At 47.3% G+C, this 24019-nt stretch overlaps 1 protein-coding gene across 3 annotated transcripts in view; it reads left to right on the plus strand.

Annotated features, from left to right (window-relative positions):
• LOC119659665 (tumor necrosis factor alpha-induced protein 8-like protein) overlaps nt 1–24019 on the plus strand; it is a 151602-nt gene that overhangs the window by 20566 nt on the left and 107017 nt on the right. For 2 of the 3 annotated variants that reach the window (XM_038067878.1, XM_038067881.1), the window contains exon 2: nt 3704–3720. The exons of the other annotated variant lie outside the window; for it this stretch is intronic. The gene's annotated coding sequence lies outside the window, so the exon portion shown is untranslated. The remainder of the gene's footprint in view (nt 1–3703; nt 3721–24019) is intronic. 3 annotated transcript variants of the gene reach the window in all.

A 24019-nucleotide genomic window follows, 5' to 3' on the forward strand; every position in this document is an offset into this window, starting at 1 on the left:
CCTCTGACATCGCAGTAGGTGCTGCCCTTCACCAAAAGGTGGATCAAGTTTGGCAGCCGTTGAGCTTCTTCTCGAAGCAGTTGAATTCCGCTCAACGGAACTACAGTACCTACGATCGCGAACTGCTCGCCGCGTACTTGAGCATCAAATACTTCCGTTTCTCCCTAGTGTTCACGGACCATAAGCCTCTCACGTATGCTTTGAAACAGAAGCCCGACAAAACGTCCCCTCGTCAGCTTCGACATCTGAGCTTTATAAGCCAGTTTACGTCAGATATCCAGCACGTGTCCGGCAAGGACACGTTAACATCTCCGCCTCACTCGATTTCTCGGCTATTGCCAAGGCGCAGGAGGATGACGCAGCACTTCAGAGCCTCAAATCCAACCCCAAATACAAATTTCGGGAGTTGCCCATCTTCGGCTCAAACCTCTCCCTCTCTGCTGCGAAGACTCGGAAAAGGGACCTTGGCCATACATTCTGGCCACCTTTCGCAAGGAAGTGTTCCACACAGTTCACGACTTAGCGCATCCAGGCATCAGGACAACAAATCGGCTAGTCACCGAGAAATACTTCTGGCCCTCTATGAATAAGGATGTCAATTCCTGGGCCAGAGAGTGCATCGCATGCCAGAAGTGTAAAGTCTCCAGGCATGTAAGGAAAGAAGTGGGCTCATTCCCCCGCACTACCAAGCGGTTCGACACAATACACCTCGACATAGTAGGGCCTTTGGGAGACTCGCACGGTTATAGGTATTGTCTCACAATCATCGACAGGTTTACGCGGTGGCCTGAGGCAATACCTCTGAAAGACATTACGGCGCAATCATGTGCCGAAGCCCTCTGTCGAGAGTGGATACCTCGCTTTGGCGTCCCTGCAGTGGTCATCACTGACCAGGGAATGCAATTTGAGTCCACCCTTTTCTCCGAGTTAGGCAAACTCCTTGGTTTTAAACGCCAGCGGACTACTGCATACCACCCGCAATCCAATGGGATGCTAGAACGTTGGCACCGGACGCTGAAAGCCGGCATTATGGCACGTGACGATCCGTCCTGGTCCCAAGTCTTGCCTCTTGTCCTACTCGGCCTACGTACAACCCGACGAGAGGAATTTGATGCCCGCCCCGCAGAGCTGGTATACGGGGAGAACCCGAGACTCCTAAGTGATCCGGTCTTCGACAAGAGATCGGGTCTCACAGAGTCGGGGTTGGTGCGTCTGCTGAGAGACAATCTCCGACGCATAAAAGCCACACCACCCACCCGACACTCGTCCACACCTGCTTGTTCGCCCAAGGAACTGGACACGTGCACGCACGTTCTGGTCAGGACGGATGCCGTCCGGAAGCCGCTGCAGCCTCCATATGAGGGCCCGTACAGCGGGGAGAACATTTCTTCCAGCTCGAGATCGGTGGACACAAGAAGGTGGTCTCTCTGTCCAGGCTGAAACCCGTGTCCGCCCCGAAGCAGCGTCGTGTCCGTTTTGTGGATTGACGATGAACGAAGTTCCGGGATCAGTTGCCGAAAACCGTAGGTTTCATCTGGGGGCGGAGTGATGTGGCGCGGCAGGATTCGCAGCATTCGAAATTTATTTCGAATGTTGCGAATGCGAACAAATAGATGGCGCGGAACTATCCACTTTGCAGAGATCGCCACGGGACTGGAAGACTAGCGAGAAAAGGGTGCCATGAGTTAGGGGCAGAAAAGAAACACATGAAGCGAGATAATTCTCTTCTGCCTCTAACGAGTAAATAGTCACTTCACTTTTTCTTCATTCTTTAAATAAATTAATTAATAAAGTCTAATTGTTAAATCTATCGAGTATTGATTGTAAAAACCTAGTCTATGTTCCGGTGTATCTAAAAATTGTGGTTTGCAAAGAATTGGACTATTAAAGTTAAATCCTAAAAGCTGGTTATGAAGAAGTTGCAGGGGCAAAGGTCGCCTCAGGTGACCTGTCCACGGCTTCTATGAAAAATTGTAACCACGCTCTTTCCTCACCATACGGGGAGCAGGTATCAAACGGAGGCCCCATTCGAGGTCGCTTTACCGAGGAGGAACATCAGGAGGTCTGCGGAAGGATCGGTGATGGCAAGGCTCCCGGTTTGGATACCATCCCTAATAAAGCGCTGAAGCTGACGGTGGGGACCAGACTTGATTGGTTCATAAATACCTTCGAGGCGTGCATGTCTCCGACATGCACGTATAGCAGCGTATAGCAGCTTCATGCAGACACAAGGGAACAACCTCCAGGCAACATTTTCAGAGAGATGCTGAAGAACGCTGGCAGTTGGAATCGTGTTGCGCATTATGTTTGGCTCTTCTTATTGCGAAGTAGATTGAACTCGACCGGCGAGGGACAGGATGGTAATTGGTTCCCTGAAACAGTTCCTTTCCTCTCCTCCCTTCCCGTTGTTCAAAGGGATTCCCTGACTTGAAGGCTGCCAAAGTCGGGAGAGCGAGAGTGCTACCCCGAAGAAGAAGTGTCAAACGGTTCCAGGCTAGGTGTTTAGTTGGTAGTCCGATAGCGTACTGTTGCGGGAGTCCAACACTCGGTGCGTAAACGCATTCACCTAGTCTAATCCCCCCCCCCCCCCCCCAAAAAAAAAAAATATAAATGTATTTCAAATACACAGCAATTATGACCTAATAACGAATCAATAAATAAATTATGGCCGTTCTTTCATTATTAAACTTCCTTTGATTGATTGGATTTCACAAGGTTCTATGGTTACCATATGCTCACTTATTGCGAATAGAATAATAAACAATATTTCAGTACAGATGTTCAGATACAACACATATTTAACATATTTATTTACGTGATATGTGCTCTGATTGAGAGATTCAGAGGTATCTTAAGATTTGATTTTCGATGTTGAATCTGAATCGTAAGATGCGTACTGAACTTTTAGATTGGCTAAAAATTTAATACCTTATTAGCTTGGAAGCTTGATTATTGCAGATATTCAAGGTCATGATCTAACGAAAACGACAGATTGAATAGAATAGTTTTTTGTCATCTTCCAATAAATGAGAGACACCAGGATTGAAAAAAGAAGCATTAACAACCACCGCTTTGTGCTTCCGCCATAGAAACTATTCAGAATCAATCTTCCAGCATAAACCAATTCCAAACTTGCCATTTTTCATATAAATTCAAATTACCTGTTCGCATCCACATTAGTGCGTTGTTCCGTGGCACAAACTAGGCCGAAATATTCCCATAATTTGACATGATGTCTACTGTCGAACAAAGGGTTTCCTCCCAGTTGCTTGTTGGCATTTTTGTTGGGAGATTTACATAATCGCAACAGATTTTATCAAGCTTGATACGAACTCCCATCTTTGTTGGCGTAATGGTGATAAAAGGCAAAATGCGGGTATTGCGATTGATGCCTGCTGGTTCGGATTACGTGAGCAACCTGATTTCACGTCATTTTCAATTTCTTTCACAATTGGTATGCCATGTTGTGAATGCACTTTTACACAATTTTGCGGAGTTTTTCTCTCTCGTGTGCTTTTTGTTTGCCGGTTGATGTGATTTTGTCGGTGTTGGCTTTGGCTTTGGACCAAACGAATTCAGTTTGTGTTTTCAAGGTCTTGAAAATTATGGTTTTTGTTCAAAATTATTCGGATTTGTTAGTGTTTAACCAAATATGATAATAAACAATATTGCGCCAACTAATCTACATTTTGTTTCCTTTCAGCTCTTTATTTATTAACTGTAAGTATTACACCTCAAGATATTCAAATTCATGAATAGATTAACACAAAATATTTATGATCGTTCTCCGTAAATCCTAAGAAAACTCAAACAAGAGGGTCTCTTTCACGTTACAATAATTAAAAAGTTTTGGTGGTGAAATGCATTTAGACACAAAGCGCCGGACTCCAGCCTCAGATAGACTACCGGCTAGAATACCTCCTCTGAAGCATCTAGGACTCTGATCCGAAACCGTTTGACACATTACCTCAGGCCAGGCTTATTCAGTATAGCAGCGTAACTTCATGGATTCAGGGGTACCCTGGCATTTCTCCTATTTATCTCCTTCCTTTTCGCCTTAAGGATGTCTTGAGGGTTCTCGTTCTACAGCATGACCTGAATTATGTTGTCCGGTGACGCAAGACGCCCTTCCATCCAGAGATGATAGCAATGGCGCTCCCACCTATTCATCATCAACGACGCAACAACCGGTATCCGGTCTAGGCCTGCCTTAATAAGGAACTCTAAACATCCCGGTTTTGCGCCGAAGTCCACCAATTCGATATCCCTAAAAGCTATCTGGCATCCTGGCCTACGCCATCGCTCCATCTTAGGCAGGGTCTGCCTCGTCTTCTTTTTCTACCATAGACATTGCCCTTATAGACTTTCCGGGTGGGATCATGCTCATCCATATGGATTAAGTGACCCGCCTACCCCCGTAACCTATTGAGCCGGATTTTATCCACAACCTAACGGTCATGGTATCGCTCATAGATTTCGTCGTTATGTATTCTACGGAATCGTCCATCCTCATGTAGGGGGCCAAAAATTCTTCGGAGGATTCTTCTCTCGAACGCGGCCAAGAGTTTGCAATTCTTCTTGCTAAGAACCCAGGTTTCCGAGGAATACATGAGGACTGGCAAGATCATTGTCTTGTACAGTAAGAACTTTGACCCTATGGTGAAACGTTTCGAGGGGAACAGTTTTTGTAAGCTGAAATGGGCTCTGTTGGTTAACAACAACCTTGCGCCGATTTCCTCATCGTAACTGTTATCGGTTGTGATTTTCGACCCTAGATAGGGGAAATTATCTACGGTCTCAAAGTTGTATTCTCCTATTCATATTCTTCCTGTTTGACCAGTGCGGTTTGATGTTGTTGGATGGTTCGTTTTCGATGCTGACGTTGCCACCATATATTTTGTCTTGCCTTCATTGATGTACAGCCCAAGATCTCGCGCCAATCACCGCCTGCTCGATCTGGATGAAGTCAGTTTATACGTCTCGGGTGATTCTTCCCATAATGTCGATATTGTCAGCATAGGCCAGTAGTTGGGTGGAGTTAAAGAGGATCGTACTTCTTGCATTTACATCAGCATCACAGATCACTTTCTCGAGGGCCAGGTTAAAGAGGACGCATGATAGGGCATACCCTTGTCGTAGACCGTTGTTGATGTCAAATGGTCTTGAGAGTGATCCTGCTGCTTTTATCTGGCCTCGCACATTGGTCAAGGTCAGCCTAGTCAGTCTTACTAGTTTCGTCGGAATACCGAATTCTCTCATGGCCGTGTAGAATTTTAACCTGGCTATGCTATCATTTTTTTTTTTTTTTTTTGGGGTAGGGTAGGTGAATGCATTTACGCACACAGTGTTGGACTCCCGATTCGATACGTCGTCGGACTACCAACTAAACACCTCCCCATCGTCAGAGAGCTAGCCTGGAATCGTTTGTCACATTACTTCGGGCCAGCCCCCGAACTCTCCCGCCTTGCGGAGCCTTCAAATCAGGGAATTCCTTTCACCAACGGGAGGGGAGAGGAGGAAGGGAACTGTCAGTTCAAGGAATCCCCTGCCATCCGGCTCCTCCACCGGTCGAGTTCTATCTTCTTAGCAACGAGAAGGGCCCGAATGTAATGGGCAACACGGTTCCAGCTATCAGCAGTCCTCAGCATCTCTTCCACAATGTTGTCTGGAGAGAGATCCCCTGTGTTTAAATAGAGCTACTGACGAACCCCATCCCACCTTCCACAAGAAAAAAAAGTGTGGTGGGCATCGTCCACAACTCCATTGCAAAACACACAATCCGGAGAACGCGCCTTTCCAATCTTGTGCAGGTAAGACTGAAAATTTCCATGCCCACTTAAAAATTGGGTAAGGAAATAGTCAGTCTCACCATGCTTCCGATTCAGCCACGCACCTAAGTTGCCGATGAGCCGCGCAGTCCATCTGCCTCTAATTTCATTTTGCCAAGAGAGCTGCCACTCGTCTAGAGTGTGTTGCCGTTCTTCGCGAGCAACCAGCTCCCTTGGCTCATCTCCCTTGCGCTTGTATATGGCCTGACGCTCCCTAGCAAGAAGGGCAACGGGGATAACTCCCGCGATCACCATCACGGCCGGTTCAGACACTGTGCGGTACGCAGACGCCACCCGTAAAGCTCCCCGTCTCTGTACTTGCGCGAGGCGTCTACGATATACCTCCTTGTTAAGAGCGCCAGCCCATACCTCTGCGCCGTAGAGCAGGGCAGACTGCGTTGAGCTCATCAGGAGACGTCGTCTACTAGACGTAGGACCCCCAATGTTTGCCATTAGGCTACTTAACGTCGAAACTCCAACCGCAGCCTTGTTCGCTGCTGCTTGGATTTGCTCAGAAAAGCTCATCTTTGAGTCAAGAGTCAACCCGAGGTACTTTACCGCCGATTTTGACTCGATTATCGACTCGCCGAACGATATGGGACGCAGGGTCGGAATTCTCTTCTTAGTCAGGATGACTACTTCGGTTTTTTCCAGTGCAAGGTTGAAACCATGAGTAGTCATCCATCCGCTTACCCGTCGCATCAATATGCCAAGTCTGCTTTGCGCCTGTTCGACAGTGCGTCCAGCAGCAAGCGCTGCGACATCATCTGCGTAGCCGACCAGGCGCGACTCTTCTGGCATGTCGAGTTTAAGCAGACTGTCATAGGTAGCGTTCCAGAGGTCCGGCCCTAGGATGGATCCCTGTGCTGCTCCCGATGTGACCTCCATCCACCTTTGACCCTCTAGTGTTTCATAGACCAGGGAGCGGTTCCTCAGATAGTCCCTCAAAATCCGTAAGAGATAGTTCGGCACGTTGAAGGTATTGTCTAGTGTGCCTAGAATGTCCTTCCATCTTACGGAATTGAAGGCGTTTCTGACGTCAAGCGTTACCAGGAGCACCACCCGTCGAGTTCGGCGGCTATGTGCCTCTGCTCGTCGAACGGCGTCCACGACCTGCATGACAGCATCAATTGTCGATCTCCCTGCCCTAAAACCAAACTGCCGGGGAAATAAATCTCCGGCAGCGCGTATCGCTTCAGCGAGTCTACTTCTGATGAGCCTTTCGAGCACTTTCCCAGCAGTATCAAGCATACATAGTGGGTGGTATGAAGACGGCAGTTCGGGATCGCCTTTCCCTTTAGGGATCAGCGCAAGCCTCGCAACTTTCCAACGAGCAGGGAAAATGCCCTCTTTCAGGCAAGCGTTGAATGCGCCGAGCAGTAGGTCTGGCCGGTGTTGGAATACCAGTTTGTACACCTCTGCTGGAATACCATCGGGTCCTGGCGCCTTCTTGTTTTTCATAGAGAGGACTGCCTGTTCCAACTCTTTTACAGAGAAAAGTGGACAGTCCTCTGCGTTCTCCGCGCCGACGTCACCATCCCATACGGGGTGTGCAGGGAAGAGTGCACTCACAATGCGGTCCATCTGCTCGGCCTTAAGTGAACAGGGTTTCCGCAGAGCCCCGATTTTTCGGGTTACAAGTTTGTGACCGAGTCCCCACGGATCCCCATTCACCCCGTCGATCAGATCTCGCCAGCAGCAAGCTTTGCTCTTGTTTATTGCGCTGCGGAGTCTCCTTTTGGCTGATTTGTACTCCATCATTATGGTACATGCCTCCTCCCGGTCGCCTAGACGTTGTGTTAAGCGGCGGAGCCTGTGACATTCCTTCCGGAGCTCTGCGATTTCCACTGTCCACCAATACATGGAAGGTTTGCCGCGCCTCGATGTTTTCCTGGGCATGGAGGCTCCGCAGACCGTCGTTATCAGGTTCATAACTGAATTTACGACAGTATCAGCAGCGGCGCCACCACCCCCAGGAGTACCCTTCAGCGTGGCCCCACCTGTTCCCAGAGTTTCGACAAACTTCCCGGTGTTCACTTTCGCGACGTTCCATACACAGAAAGATCGCTGGGGTGGCGCACACCGAGAGTTTGTGTCCACCACTTCGAAAGCAATGTATTGGTGGTCACTTACGAAAAGTCTTCCAGAACTCGCCACCCGTCCACCAGCGACACCAGTGATTCCGATGCGAAGGTTACGTCTGGAATGCTTCCTTCGCAGCCCGGGCGCCGGAACGTTGGGGTGGATCCGGTGTTTAGAACTACCAGTCCTGTTCTCGCCGCCATTTCCAGAATTCGTTTCCCTTTGGAATCTGTGTGAGGCATGCCCCATTCAAGTGCCCTAGCATTGAAGTCACCTCCGACCAGGATCCGCCCATCCGTGCTTAAGATGGCGTCCTCCAAAGCCTCAAGCCTCCAACGAAAGTCCGGCATCGTCTCATTCGGCGTAAGATAGACACTAAAAAACGTTATCCCTGAACACCGAATCCAGACAAAGCTGTCCCCTCGGCCTTGGGCAAGAACCCCCAGGAGGGTGCCGTCCCGAACCCAGATGGCAGCGGTACCTGATATGTCTGGGTGCCACGAAACTGGGCCCTTGTTTCGGTACTGCTCACTGATGAGTACTAAATCGGCTTTGGTCTCCGCAGCGAACTGCACTAGCAACTCGTGAGCGGTTGCACTCCGGTGCATATTGATTTGTAGGATGCGAATCATGTTGACCGTATCCTAGCTCTTTCCAGTTCTGCTCTGAAAACTGGACACCGCCCCGATCCCGCAGTGTGCGCAATGCTCTCATCAGTCGCGCCACGGTCCCTGCATAGGACGCAGCTTTCCTTTTCATTGCAGCTGTTCGCTTTATGGCCAGCCTGACCGCATTTACGGCATAGGCGGCTTTAAAGTCGATGAATAGATGGTGCAACTGTTGTCCATATTCCAACAGTTTTTCCATCGCTTACCGCAGAGAGGAAATCTGATCTGTTGCTGATTTTTCTGGAGTGAAGCCTCTTTAGTATGGCCCAATGATGTTGTGTGCATATGGGGCTATCCGGCCTGGCAAGATAGCGGAGAATGTCTTATAGATGGTACTCAGCAACGTGATACCTCTATAATTTCTGCACTGTGTGATATCTCCCTTTTTATGTATGAGACACATAATGCCTCTTTGCCAATCGTCAGGCATTGATTCGTTGTCCCATACCTTGAGTACAAGTTGATGAACCACTTGATGTAACTGGTCGCCTACATATTTAACCAATTCGGCTGTAATTCCATCGGCTCCTGGCGACTTATGATTTTTTAGCCGATGAATTGCACGGACTGTTTCTCCTATACTTGGTGGTGGCAGTATTTGTCCGTCGTCTTCAGTTGGCGGTACCTCCAGCTCGCCGATGTTCTGGTTGTTTAGTAGCTCATTAAAGTACTCAACCCATCGCTCCAATATGCCCATTCTGTGGCAAATCAGATTTCCCTCTTTGTCTCGGCAGGATGAGCATCGAGATGTATAAGGCTTCATCCTGCTGACTTGTTGGTAAAACTTCCACGCCTGGTGCAGTTGCTACCTGTACTTTTCTAGTTCACAGACTTGTTGGTTCTCCCAGGCTTCCTTTTTCCGTCCGTGAAGTCGCTTCTCCGCTCGACGGAGTTGGTGATAAGTGCCCGCGTTCTTTGAGAATGCAACTTTACTCTTCTTACTTCCGTTCCGTTGCTAGCTTACATTCATCGTCAAACCAGCCGTTAGGACTCCTATTGCGGCTGGGGCCAAGTATGTTTGTGGCCGTATCCATGATAATGTTCTTCAGGTGGTTGTGAAGATCATTTGTTGATGCTTCATCTCCAGGTCCTCTGTTGACTGCGATTATTGCGGAGGGCTGTGTTGTGGATGGCTTTTGTGTTCACTCTCACCTGATTGTCAGAGGGGATTCTAGGTACTATTGTTATTCGAGCTCGGAGCACCATGCCAACGAGATAGTGATCCGAGTCTAAATTGGCCTCCCTATATATTTTGACATTCATCAAGGCGGAGAGGTGGCGGCGTTCGATCAACACGTGGTCAATTTGGTTGAAAGTGGTCCCGTCTGGAGAGGCCCACGTATGTTTGTGGACCGCTTTCCGCGCAAACCAGGTACTTCCAACAATCATTTCGTGTGACCCTGCTAATTGAATAATCCACAGTCCGGTATCATTTGTATTTTCGTGTAAGCTATGGGAGCCAACGTATCGCCTGAATACGGGCTCCGTACCTACTTGGCTGTTAAAATCCCCAAGTATGATTTTGATATCATATCTGGTACAGACTTCAAGGGTTCGTTCTATTGCCTCGTAAAAGGTATCCTTCTCCGACTCTGCAGTCTCCTCTGTAGGGGTGTGAACGTTAATGAAGCTTATATTTCTAAACTTGCCTCGCAAGCGCAGAGTGCATAGCCGTGCGCTTATGTTTTCAAAGCCGATAACAGCATGTTTCATTTTTTTGGCTGACTAAGAAACCTACTCCGAGCACATGGTTTACTGGATGACCACTATAATATATGGTGTAGCGGCTCTTCTCCAGGAAACCGGTCCCTGTCCAACGCATCTCCTGTAACGCTGTTACATCAGCCCTATATTGGGACAGGGTCTCGGCTAGCTGCTCAGCAGCTTCATCTCTGTACAGGGAGCGCACGTTCCATGAGAAAACGCGCAAATCGTTATTCCGTTGTCGTTGCCGGGTTCGTCGTTGTATAATCCGTCCAGTCCGAGGCTCCTGTTATGACTTCGTAACTTCGGCTTTCCGTGTAGGGTTGTCAGCCCTACCCAACCCCCAACGTGGAGGACCAGTTGGTACAATTTGTCCCGTTTTTAGGCGCGGGAGATTCGCCTTCATCCTTCTCCGTCTGCAGCTTTTCGTTAAGAAAGAGCTCCCAGCGGTCACGACATGGAGGTGGAGATAGGGTTTGGTAGTAGAGCTGTCGGTGTTGGTTCAGCAGGCGTTTCCCCAAGTTTTATGCTCCATCGTGGGTACCAATCCACGTTTCGTCCTGGGACCTATACTACTCTTTGACCACCACCTAATCTTCATTGCCAGTTTCAAATTTCGGTTGGGGATACCATCCAAACCCGAGGCCTTGTCACCGATCCTACCACATATTTCCCACAGCTCCTACACAGTTACTGGATGGGGAAACAGAGTGTTAAAAATCTGTTTCAGGACGCGCGGACAGGTCACCTGGGGTGATCTCCGCAGCCCTTTCATTACCACTGTGTAAGCCTCACCCCAAGAGTTTATGTTGGCGTGGTCACACAGCTGTTTGAAGCAGTTCTTTTTGCTCCTCTGAATGGCTTCCTTTAGGCGGTCACGCAATTGCCTGTGTGCCTCTTCTCGACCGTCACCCCGGGCTTTCCCTTGAGCCTCTGGAAAATCCTCCTTGCCCGGAAACATGCGGCCCGCAAACTTGCGATTTCGTTATTCCACCAGTAGTTGGCTTGCTACTGAGGAGCAATCGCCTTCTGGGCATAGTAGCATAGCATGCTTCCGTTACCCATCGGACGATTTGGGTGGCTTTTTCACTAGCCATACCATTCAGGGATATGTCGGGTTTGAGCACCGCGGAAAACATGTTCTCCTCGAAAGCTTTCGTTGTCCGACCGAGCATACCACCCGGCATTCTGCGAGAACTCTTTTTCGAGCTCGATCCGCCCTTGATTTCCATGCAGATTGCCTGGTGGTCGCTGTGAGTATAGTCCTCACTGACATACCAAGCGACTCTACTGGCTAAAGTGGCACTCACGTATGTCAGGTCCACTATAAACCCCAGGTCCCTTCCCCGGAAAGTGTACGAGGCCATTACATTCGCCAGTACCACGTCTAGTTCCGCGAATGTTTCGAGGCGAACACGTTCCCTCACATTAGTTGCCCGGCTGCCCCATTCAAGAGCCCACGCATTGAAATCGCCTGCTATTAAGGTCGGCCAACGTCCTCTTGCATCCAAAACAAGAGCATCTGCTCATACTCGGCGAGTGTAGCGCTGGGTGGACCATAGCAGGTGTAGATGTGGACGCCTTTCACCTTCGCTCTGATGAAGTCCTCCTCCGGGTGCTCCATTATTTCTTCGAAGGCTTGTTCTTCACAAGCCCATAGTGTTGCTTCACCCATTTGGTTTTTGACCCAAATGCTACCACCGCGGTTTTGATGTTTTTCTCGCGGATGATTTGTAAAAGTAGATCCTGTGGCGCCTCGCAGTGGTTGAGGTTGATTTGTATCAACCTTATCGACGATTTGTGATAAGGGCTCTCCTGTGCACTTGCTGCTGCCTGCAATGTGCCGATGATCCACACCCTCCTTCTCTTTGCACAGTAGGCAATAGTAGTAGCTCTCTGGTGTCCTGGTCTGCATCATCGGTTGAATTATAATAGTATCCTTTTATATAATCCAAACCTCAAAGCAAACATCGATAAGTTCATTATCTCAGCCTTGATCCAACCAACCAACCAACCCTCTGATTGCTTAGTATTCAAGTCATGTAAACATTTTTTGTATATGTCATCATAACGTCAAAATAATGGTATACAACCAAGATTTGATCAAACTATTCTTGAAATCATCTGAATCATAGAATCTTGACAATTACTGTCTCCCCATTTTCCTTTCAGACCGAATAGGTCACTGCATTCAATCAGGCTTTGCTTGTTCACTGTCAGTTCCTATATTTAGCGAATAGAAACGTCTTGTTTCTTTGACATATGGAAAACAGGATCCTGTGTGTTCATATTATTGTTATAGGTGAAAATGTCCTTATAAACATTCTTCCGTACAGAAGACGCTATTGCAAGAGTCCTTAAGTTTTCGTGGTCCCCTTTACGTTATTATGACTGGCTATAGCTACAAGTAACCGATAGCGTTTACTTGAAAGAGTACGAAAAAGGAAGGTTCCAAGGAGGAAGGTTCCATTTACCATTTAGATACTGTATCTTATCCTGCCATTTTTCCTAAGGTGATTGTATACCACCAACAATAGACATTTTTTCATCTTAAAAATTCTACAGATAAATGTCACCATGGAAGTCCTTAACATCTCCTTCTTATCAATGGGATTTTCTCTCCTCCTCGCCTCCTTTAATATCCTTTTAAATTTCAACATTGGCCATTCTATATAACGACATTAAAATTAATGTTGTGCGAACAGGGAAATGTGACAATTTTCTTTGACAGGCTCCTGATATTAATTTGAAACCTTATATCGTCCCGATTCCATTGGGTCCACATTTCTACTTTCGTAGGTTGTCATTATGAATGCCGCGACATTTATCGCACAACAATGGCACACAAATTGATTTTTATGTTGTATTCGGTGCTGTAACGTGATAATCACGATTTAGGCAACGGAAGGGGATTTTATCTCTTATAGGTTACCAGGATAAGAAGAGCTTGAATATGGAGGACAGTGTTCCATGAAAAAGGATTTACATTTTTCTTAAATTTGGTGCCCTTCTGTGGATATTGGTAATTTTAGTAACCTGGGATTTTTAACACTTGTCTGATATAACGTAACATTTTTCGTCATGGTTTTTTAAGGTCTTGTGCAACACAAGTCTTCTTGAAATCAGTTCATTGTCTTTCTTTTTTTCACCTTTGGCAGGCAGAAAGGTTCAAAATCTATTGCTGATTCCCGCCATGCAGAGAGTTTTACCCACTAAAATCACCTCTTTCCCCTTCTATCTTCCGCGCAGCACTGCTCTCCAACGAGCAGTTTCTTGTTCGTCCTCACTTCTTTTGTTTTTCTGCAATAGTTCCACACAGTACCTGCTAGCCTCGGAATGCATTAGACTCTGTAATGAACCTAAGAGAAATAGAATGATCAAATGACCATCCTGAGTGGCCGGAGAGGACCTAGAGGGAAGAGCTATAACAAAAACCTAAAAAGTTGGCGACCGTCAAGGTCCGCCCGCAAATACTGAAGCTCCATCAAAGTGGAATGTGGAGGGGGGTGTCCTTTGAGCGCTTTAGTTCCTCACGTGGCATTTTTAGAAAATCGTGGGTTCGCACCGGATCTAAAAATGACACAACGAACTACGGAATTCACGATGGCCTACCGAAAAAAAACCAGAACGCGAGTTAAACCTGGAAAATAAAATAAACGGCTCGACCGCGAGCGTGGAGCCGTAAGTCTCCCGACCCGAGTGCCGCGATCCAGGGGGAAATTCCACAACGGGTCACAGTTTCAATCCTTGCTTCTCCTGCCTCAGATAGATAGATAGATATTGAGACGCAGCCCCTGAGGTTCCCTCCTACCCTTGGCATCCTCAGGTCATTATTTGGAGGATGTCCATAAGAAGAAGGAGAAGAAAAGGAGGAAGTCCTCAAATTAAAACAAGTTGGGAAACCGGAAGCTAGACGCTTTAGGTATGAAAGGTTTTGTGTATTTCTTTTATAAAGAGATTTGAGTGTGCATTTGTCCCATTAGCATGTAATACGTAAAGTATGCATATATTATGTGAAAATTTCCACTTTCAAGTGATATTGACATTCATAGTCTTGAATTTGCAGAGAAGCGACAGCTTTAACCAAATATAAGCTTGTTAGTAATAGTGCGATTTTCACCAAATTTGGCAGAATTATGCTCTATGCTGTAGTCTACATTGCATTCTAGGATGAACTTAAGGGGGGTTTTCCTGTCAATTACTTAAAAATTATAGTAATGTACTATTATTAACTTTATTTGAACAGGCATCGGCATGCAGGGTATTTTGGAGCCTAAGCACCATAAACCCCCCTTCACGATTACTGAATGAAACTAAAAGGCATAGTTTGGCAATAAAATATAACCTACGTGCTAAATCCGAGCTGACACACTTGATGCACTTAGCTAATTTCAAGTTGTGTGCTGGTACTGATGACCCGTCTGCTGTGAAAAGTTGACATTTTCAGCTTTGATATTCGGATGGATTTTTTTTTTTTTGATTTAGAGTGATTCCCAAATTTTTGACCTCTATTACTCGTTTACCACCCTGCCATATAATCTAATAACTTTCGGGTGATAAAGCTTGTGTTTCTCAGTAAATGGTACTATATTGGCCTTAGCTGGATTTATCCACAACGACACTTTTCTGCACCAATTACTAGTAATTCCCAGCCCGGTTTGCATTCCGTCTCATGGGTTATCCTCACATTTGCCCCTACAGATTAAGATAATATCATCAGCGTAACCCTGGACCTGCATTCCACTGGTCGTTACCTATCCTAAGAGTTCATCAAGTACCATTAATGATGATGATATGCCACCTTGTGGGCACCCTAGAGTAGTGTTCATTGTATCAGCTCTTGAAGGCTTCTCTTCTGCGGGCAGAAGGTCCACTTCCCTGCTCGGTTCTGCTCTTTCAGCATCTCTGGCCTCCGAGATTCCCTTGAAGTTCTCGGTAGGCTTACCACTGGATGAATCTTCCAAAGTATACGAAATCTGCAATTAATGAGCTAATTACGACATTTAGTTGCCTCCAGGGATCTGTCGACTACCCCGTCAGGAGTCCGTTTTTGCCCTCCTCCTTGGTTCTACAAATTTTTCATAACTGCGTTAAAAAAATGATCACTTTCAACCCCCCGCACTCCACACCTTTTCAAAAAATGTCAAAACTAAGACCGGCTTCGAAAAGTACTAACCGAGACCTTTAATTTGATACCCCACATGACTATATTTGATGCAAAAAAAATTTACACCCCCCTTTTGCATGTATGGGGACCCCCCCTTAAATTCGATGTAAAAGGATGTAACTCACTATATGCGTGAGCGTTCACAGTTCCCACTTTTCTACCAAATTTCGTGTCAATCGCTATAACCGTCTCCGAGAAAAATGCGTGTGACGGACAGACAGACAGACAGTAAACCGATTTTAATAAGGTTTTGTATTTAAAAAAAACAAGCCGGAAAACAGGAATCTGGACGCTTCAGGTATGAAAGGTTTTGTATATTTCTTTTATAAAGACATTTGACTGTGTATTTGTCCCATTAGTACGTAGATTGCGTTTTACGTGCACATATTATATAAGAAAATCCACAGTTTTCAGCTATTATAACTTTGTTAGCAATAGTCTGATTTCCACCAAATTAGGGGCATGCTCTATATTATACTCTACATTGCTGCAAAATCTCGTGGTGCTAGAATGAACTTAAGGGGAGCTTTGCAGCCAACTACTAAAAATTATGATAATATGGGTAGGTAGGTAGGTATGAGTGCCCGCTCCGAGGAGCCCAATTAGCGCCTTGATGCGCCATTTTGATGCCACAAACTCCTAAGACCGTGACTGTTATCATGGGAGCAGGGAGACAGAGTCCAGCCGGCTCGGATCTTCAGAGCCAACCCGTAGCATTCACGAAAGAAAGCAGCTCTCCCACCCTGCAGCTAGAAATCTCTCGGAGGTCCCCAAAGAATGGTTTACCCAGTGTCCGCAGCCTGACTCTAGCTAGAGTTGGGCAATTGCCGAGAAAGTGCATAAGGGTTTCCCTTCCTTCTCCACAGCTTTGGCAATGCGAGTTGTAGGGTATGCCGAGCCTAGCGGCATGGTCCCCTATGGGCCAGTGCCCGGTGCAGACCGCCGTAATCTTGAATGCATTTGCACGCGTTTGGAACAGGACCTTTCGTGAACGGGCTATCTTATAAGCGGGCCAAATTCTCCTTGACTTGGTACAGCTCGTAAGCCCTCGCCATCTTAGGCCCGCGGCTGCTAGGTAGTGCGAGTAGACTCGGCCCCTGACAGCCACCAGCGGAACACCGACTGTACTCGCCGAAGGACTGGCAAGAGCAGAGCCTTACGTGGCCAATCCGTCAGCCCATTCATTCCCCTCTATGTTCCTATGCCCGGGAACCCAGAGGAGAGTGACCTTGAGCGTACCGCCCAGATGGTCAAGCGCGTCTCTGCACTGCCCCACCAGCCGGGAAGATATCGTTGTTGAGTACAAGGCCTTGATGGTCGCTTGGCTGTCGGTCAGAATGGCTATGTTGCGCTTGGGGCTCGAATCTCGCTCCAGCCATCGACAGACTTCCAATATCGCCAGTACTTTCGCCTGGAATACACTGGCAAAACCTGGGAGACCATACAACTTGGATACACTGTGTATATTCGAAAAAATCTCCGCGCCGACTCCACAGGCCATCTTTGATCCGTCCGTAAAGAATACTGTGTGTCTTAATCTTGCAACTCGCCGCCGGTCTTCAACTTTGTACTGGTTGGAAGATCCACAGCAAAGTTTCTCGTGAAGTTCAGCTTGCGTGTGGCATAGTCCGTGGGGGATGCCCAGATTTCCCGAGGTATTTCATCTTGGATGTTGCTGTGGCCGTAGGACTTCGCCGCCTAGCATCCGGAATCACGTAGTCTGACGGCACTGCATGCTGCAACATATTTAATGTGGAGGTATAGGGGGAGGAGATGCAGGAGTACATTGAGACCATCTGCCGGGCAGGACTGCAGAGCCCGAGTAGCACCTTGCACACGTGGTTTTTTGAACCCTACTAAGCTTCATCCTGTTGTATTTTTTCTTCAGACGCACTACAGCGTAATAATATTCTATTATTAACTTTATTTGAACAGATATCGGTGTGGAGGGTATTTCGGAGTCTAGGCACCATATAGTGGCAGCCTCTTGATTTTTTTTCGGATTTTTCGGTTGGGTAGTTTCTGAGAATGGGTCCGGTAAAGAAGTGATTATTTTCGACCCCCCTCACTCTCCACCTTTCCAACAAATATCAAAACCAACACCGGCTTCGGAAAATACTAGTCGAAATCTTTCATTTGATACCCCACATGACTAGATTTGATGAACAAAAATGTAAACCCTCCTTTTGCATGTATGGGGACCTCCCCTTAAATTCGACATAGAATTATGTAACTCACTGAATGCGTGAGCGTTCACAGTTCCCACCTTTCTACCAAATTTGGTGTGAATCACTAAAACCGTCTCCGAGAAAAATGCGTGTGACGGACAGACAGACAAACATACGGACATACAGACAGACAGGAAAACGATTCTAATAAAGTTTTTTACACGTGGAGCGTTTCGACGTCTAGGCGCCACGACAATCAGGAGCATTGCTCCGCCTGCTGCAGCTGTTTTGCCACAATCTGTGGCGACCACTTCAGCATGTTCGTGTAGGCAGCGGATGAAGTAGACTAAAGAAGTGAACCTCTTCATGATCCGCTCCTACTACGAAATAATGGCGGGGGCAGGTAAACATCTTACCGCCCCATCTCTGTTGCAAGAGATTCGTCGAGCATTTCCCACAATTCGTGCACGTGACTGTGCAGCGAGTCGCAGACCAGTACCGCTTTATAACTCGCAGCGACACAACCCCGGCCATCATCAGGGAGCGTGTTCGACTTGAGGTCATCGGGGAATCTAGTGATCGAGAGTCGATAGGTGCAGAGGCGGCGACATCAAGAATACCACGCCGCACTGCAGGCAACAGTTTCAGTATTCGCCGAAGCACTTTTCTCCACCGTCCAACTGAGGTTCGGGACGAATTCCATAGAGCGTGTATAGAATTCTTGGAAATGGAACCTTTGCATAGACTAGGTATTCCCATGCTCTATGCATCTCCAGCAACTCCGAGAATTCTATCTCAAATCAATGATGAAATTGCATCTCGGCTGTGTGCTGATATCACTTGTATATTGTGGTGCAGTTACGGCTGTCAGATTGCATGGTCAGAAGATTCGCTTTCGTGTTATTGGTTTCAGTGACCGAAGAGATCCATCATGGAAAATTTGTCTGGAGCGTCAGCGTGACTCACTAAGACAGGACATTGCTAGGCTGACCCAACTCAGCTCTGGCAATGCCAGCAGATGGGTGAAGAATAAAATGCAGAGGGTTTACAGGAACTATGCCATCCCCAGTGAGACACCCATAGTTGAAATTCTGGACACACTAAAGCAGAAACTTTCTGTCATATGCAGTCGGTTACGAAGGTATGGCGAAAGTCATTCCAGACGTGTCCAGAATGCAACGTACGCAAGGAACCAGTGGAGTTTTTTCAAATTACTCAACGAATCCCAACAGAGCGTCCAGACAGTACCGTTTTCGGTGACAGAAGGGAAAGGGTAGTGGGGTGGACTTTGGGGGTTACCCGCTCAGCTTGCTGAGTGGATCACCGCTGAAGGCACCCGCCATGGCAATACGCCTGGCAGAAGAAGACGTTCGACAAGCCATTAACAGCTCGAAGAACTGGAGGGGCCCAAGTCTAGATCGGGTGCAGAATTTCTGATATAAGAAATTTACCAGCGAACATAGTCAGCTGGCACACAGCATAAATGAGGTCATGAGTGGGCCGGAGGAATTTCCATCCTTCCTCACTGCGGGGATTATCTACCTTATCCCTAAGAAGGACACGGTGCACGACCCCACAGACACAAGACGGATTACTTGCTTATCAACCCTCTACAAATTCATAACGTCCATTATTAGTGGAACAACATTCTGTACACGGAGCAGGAGGACTGTCGAGTCGGGTCAAGGGGTTGCAAAGAGAGACTCATTATTGAGTAGTTGTAGGACAAGGAACCAGATACCAAAGAAACCTTTTTACTTACTATATCGATTATTCCAAGGCTTTCAATGGCGTCCCGCATACCTGGCTGATCGATGTCCTATACCTGTATCGCATTGATCCGAAACTAACAAAGTTTTTCGCGACAATCATGGAAGGGTGCACCTTATCAATCAATGCCTTCATCTGAGGGTGCTAATACCTGAGAACCCCTTTCATGGCTACTGAATGATGCTAGAGGGCATGATTTTGCAATAAAGTATGGCCCTACCAACTAAGTGCGAACTGATTCACTTGATATACTTAGATGACATCAAGTTGTATGCTGGTACTGACGACCATCTTAGAAGTCTGTTGCGAATAATAGACATTTTCAGCCGTGATATTCAGATGGAATTTGGATTACACAAGTGTCGAATCCAAGCCATCCGGAAAGGTCATCACGAGCCGCATGCCGGACATAACATTGGTGATCTCCACATCGAAGCTATGACCGAGACAAGGAACCCATGCCTGAGTTGGTGATCTGAAGGATGCTCTGCTGTCCGAATTCCTGCGACGTGTAAGGCGGGTGCTTAAATCCCACCTCTCGGGGAAGAATAAAATATGCGCATTGAAGGTATTCGCTATCCCTTCACTGGCTTATGTATTCGGAATATTGCCGTGGACGAAGACCGATCTGGAAAACGTCCAGCGACGGATACGGACAACTATGTGCAAATTCCGAATGCATCATCCAAAGTTTTCCGTGGAACGGATGAACTTGTCTCGTGACATCGGAGGTAGGGGCGTGGTTGACGTGGCGGCACAATATCACTGCCATGACTCGTTGCGCGCTTATTTTTACAGCAAAGAGCAGGCGAGTCCCTTGCATGCGTAAGGCAGGCTGTGGACTGACTCCACTTAACTTGAAGGATCGATCTTTCAATCCTCTGGGTGGGGTGAAGTCGGACCATGAGCGGATCGATGATAAGGGAATTGTCTTTGGCAGCCATTTGCCGATTTGCATTTATCCAACAGATGGCTGTCTGTTGGGCTGTCTGGTGTTGCTCCTGGTGAATGTCTATATGATGTATTCGAGTTTCGGCGACTCCGGAGTCAAATGTTCGTCCACAGGTGCAACTCTCGCACCATCTTCTCCAGGATACTATTCGGGAGTATATCAGCACGCGATAATATGGGAAGCCTTTCCACTAGATGGGAGACGATTTGCTGGATGAATTGGTGTTCGAACCGCTAGCAATTGCGAGATTCCTTTGCAGTGTCCTCGTTGTTGTCGAGTCACTTTGGCAATATGATGAGCTTGCCGCGGTTGGGACAGTGCCTAATGATCTATACGAGTGTGAGTTATGCCGTTTACTTAATACTGGCCATTGCCCCCAAATATGTAGGACACTCTACTTGTGCAATGTAAACTGCGCCCCCACATAGAAATTAACCAAAATGCGGGCAGTTCGGACCGGCCGTGGAATGTCTCTAGCACTTCAGCTACTTTCAGGCAAATGCAGTAGGCCTCCAAGCATTCTTGTGATTTGTAGATAACGCCAGGGTTTAGCTTTCACGGTTGTCCTGGAGCCTGGCTATGAACTGATACTACCCTAATCCGCAATAAGATAACAATTACTTGCGATTTCACAGTAGTTTTCGAATAATTTTAAAAACAACCGCATTTTTCCCGTTCTTGACCGTACGGGGTCACCACTTTGGGGTACCGATTTTCCCCTAATAAACTACAAGATACGTTTTTGCTTTTAGAGATACTCTTTATTTGTAAAATGTTTCATTACTTATCACACATTTACTATTTCACTAATTGAATAAATCAACTTTTGGAAAACTTTATTTTTATCGACCTTGACTGGTCGACGGACAGGGTTCGAGTCTCTTGAGACTGTTAACAAATGTCATTCTTGACGAAAAGAGTAGATTCGAATTGCATTCCCTGGTCCGTGATGATTACGGCCGGAGCACCAAAGCACAGAATCCACTCTCGACTGAAGGCCTCGGCACGTGATTGTGCCGTAATGTCAGACAGAGGCATTGCTTCAGGCCATCACGTAAACCTGTCGATGATTGTGAGGCAATGCTTGAATCCTTGCGAGTCTCGCAAAAGGCCGATGATGTCGAGATGGATGGTTCGAACGTGCTTGTTCACCTTGCACTTTTGATATGCAATGCACTGTCTGGCCCAAGGGTTCACGTCCTTGTTCATGGATGGCCAGAAGAATTTATCAGTGACTAACCGGTTCATTGTCCTGACACCTGGGTGCGCAACATCGTGTATTGCGTGGAATACTTCCCTGCGAAAATCGACTGGAATCAATGTCTTAGATCCCTTATCTGAGATCTCGCAGACTAAATAAGAGTTTGAGACGCAAAATAGAAAACTTCCTGAATTTCCATTTGGAGTTAGCCTGCGTCATCTTTCTGTAACTCGGCGATTGCATACAATCGACCGCGGCGGGGATTCTGATCGCCAAAATTCGAGACAAAGCGTCTGTAACAACATTGTCTTTTCCAAACACGTGTTGGATAAACTGGTCGATATAACTCAAGTGCCGAAGTTGGCGAAGAGACGCTTTGTGGGGCTTATGTCTAAGTGCGAAAGAAAGGGGCTTGTGGTCCGTGAACACGGTGAACGGCCTGCCCACAGGGGAGAAACGGAAGTATTTTATTGCGAGGTACGGGGCGAGTAGCTCACGATCGTGGACGCTGTACTTGCGTTGGTCCGGGTAGAGCTGTTTTGAAAAGAAGCTCAACAGTTGCCAGATTTGATTCACCCGTTGGTGAAGCGCGGCGCCTACCGCTGTATCTGAGGCATCGATGAACACAGCTAGGGGTGCATTCGGCTGAGTAAATGTCAGTAGTGTTGCATCAACAAGCTGCTGTTTGACTGTCTCAAACGCACGGACGGTTTCAGCAGACTACGCAACCTCGCCGGAGTCTTTAGTTTTCGGCCCAGACAAGCAGGAGTTCAGGATCACTTGGTGATGAACAGCCTTGGGCAAAAAACGACGATAGAAGTTCAACATGTCCAAGAACCTTCGCAGATCCTTTATCGTGGTTGGTAAGGGAAAGCTCTTTATCGCCTCAACCTTGTCTGAGTCAGGTTGGAAATCGTCAGGGGTTATTAAGTGGCCGAAATTTTACCAGCCTCTGCAGGGATCTGCAGAGACGTTTTAAGTGCTCAGATTTTGAAGAGGAAGCAACCAAAACATCATCCATGTAGACGAAACCAGAGTTTATGTTTCGCAAGACAGAGTGGATGAACCTCTGGAAAGTCTGCACAGCGTTGCACAAGCCGAAAGTCATCCTGATGAGCTCGAAGAGTCCGGAAGGTGTGCAAATAGCCGTTTTTAGAATGTTTTCGGGAGCGACAAGAATTTGATGATACGTCTTGGTTAGATCGTAGAAACACAACTGTTCATAAGCGGTATTCTGAGCCGTTAGACACCTATAATCTCCGCATGGCCGCCATTCGCCGTTTGGCTTAGGGGCCAAATGAAGTGAAGAGGACCAAAAGCTATTGGAAGGTCTGCAAATACCCTGTTTCATTAAGTCATCGAACTCTTTCTTCGCAACAGTAAGCTTCTGGGGTGAAAGTGAACGCACTTTTGAGAAGATTGGAGAACCGGTAGCGATAATGTGTTGCTGCACATCGTGCTTAACCGGCTTAGAGAAACTACTTTCAGTAGTGATTTTGCGACACTTTCTGCGGAGTGCGCGAATACGGTCGTAGGCGACGTCCTCCAAAATTATCCAAATAGTGTCATTTTGGTATATAGAAATTTTCCCTGACGTCTGTAATCAGGTTGGGGGGTCTTTCAATATCCTGTTCTGTAAGTCCACCAGCAGCCCATGTGTGTGGTGGGGGAGAAGCTACAGCTTCTGAGCACTCAGGCCGTGTTGGTCCATTGTGCTCGCAGCCCATAGTGACTCAGGAAGTCTGCGCCTAATATGGGGATGCTAATGGCCGCCAGAACGAAACGCCACGAAAACGTCCGGCCCAGTCCGAGACTCACGTCCGCCTGCCTATAGCCATAGGTGCGGATGTGAGAAGAGTTGGCGACCGCCAGCCGTAGATTTTGCCTAATTAAGGTGTTTGGACGGGGTACATGGAGAATCGACATCTCAGCGCCCATGTCGACCAGGGAGGAACGTCTGCTTAGGGGGTCAAAGATTCTAAGGCGACGTGGTAATGCGCTGAGGCATCCAGCGAAGCTAGTTTTTTATTACGTTAAATGTGCATCCGGTGGTACATTTAGTCGCTGAAACTCCGTATTTACGATGGCATCAGCAAATCGTAGAGGCTGATGAGGGTCCCGGCGGACGACTATGCGAACGCCCATCACGACCGTGTCTGCGATCGAAGTCTACCTCCCGAACGCAAAGTACCAACCGTCGCTTTGTGACCGCATCGGCCAGTGCCGTCATCATGACCTTGAGCTCATCCTCTGCGACCACGGGGCGCACGTACACCTCGTGTACTTTGTCGGCCGTGGCTGACAACACCAGGCGTCCAAACGGTCTTGTGATTTGTAGATAAGGCCTAGATCTAACTTTCACGGTCGTCCTGGCGCTTGCCTATGAGATGATACTAGCCTAATCCGCAATAAGATAACAGTTACTTACGATTCCACGGTAATTTTTGAATAATTTTTAAACCAGCCGCATTTTTCCCGC

The sequence above is a fragment of the Hermetia illucens genome, chromosome 6 (genome assembly GCF_905115235.1).
Source record: "Hermetia illucens chromosome 6, iHerIll2.2.curated.20191125, whole genome shotgun sequence".
NCBI classification, from domain to species: domain Eukaryota; kingdom Metazoa; phylum Arthropoda; class Insecta; order Diptera; family Stratiomyidae; genus Hermetia; species Hermetia illucens.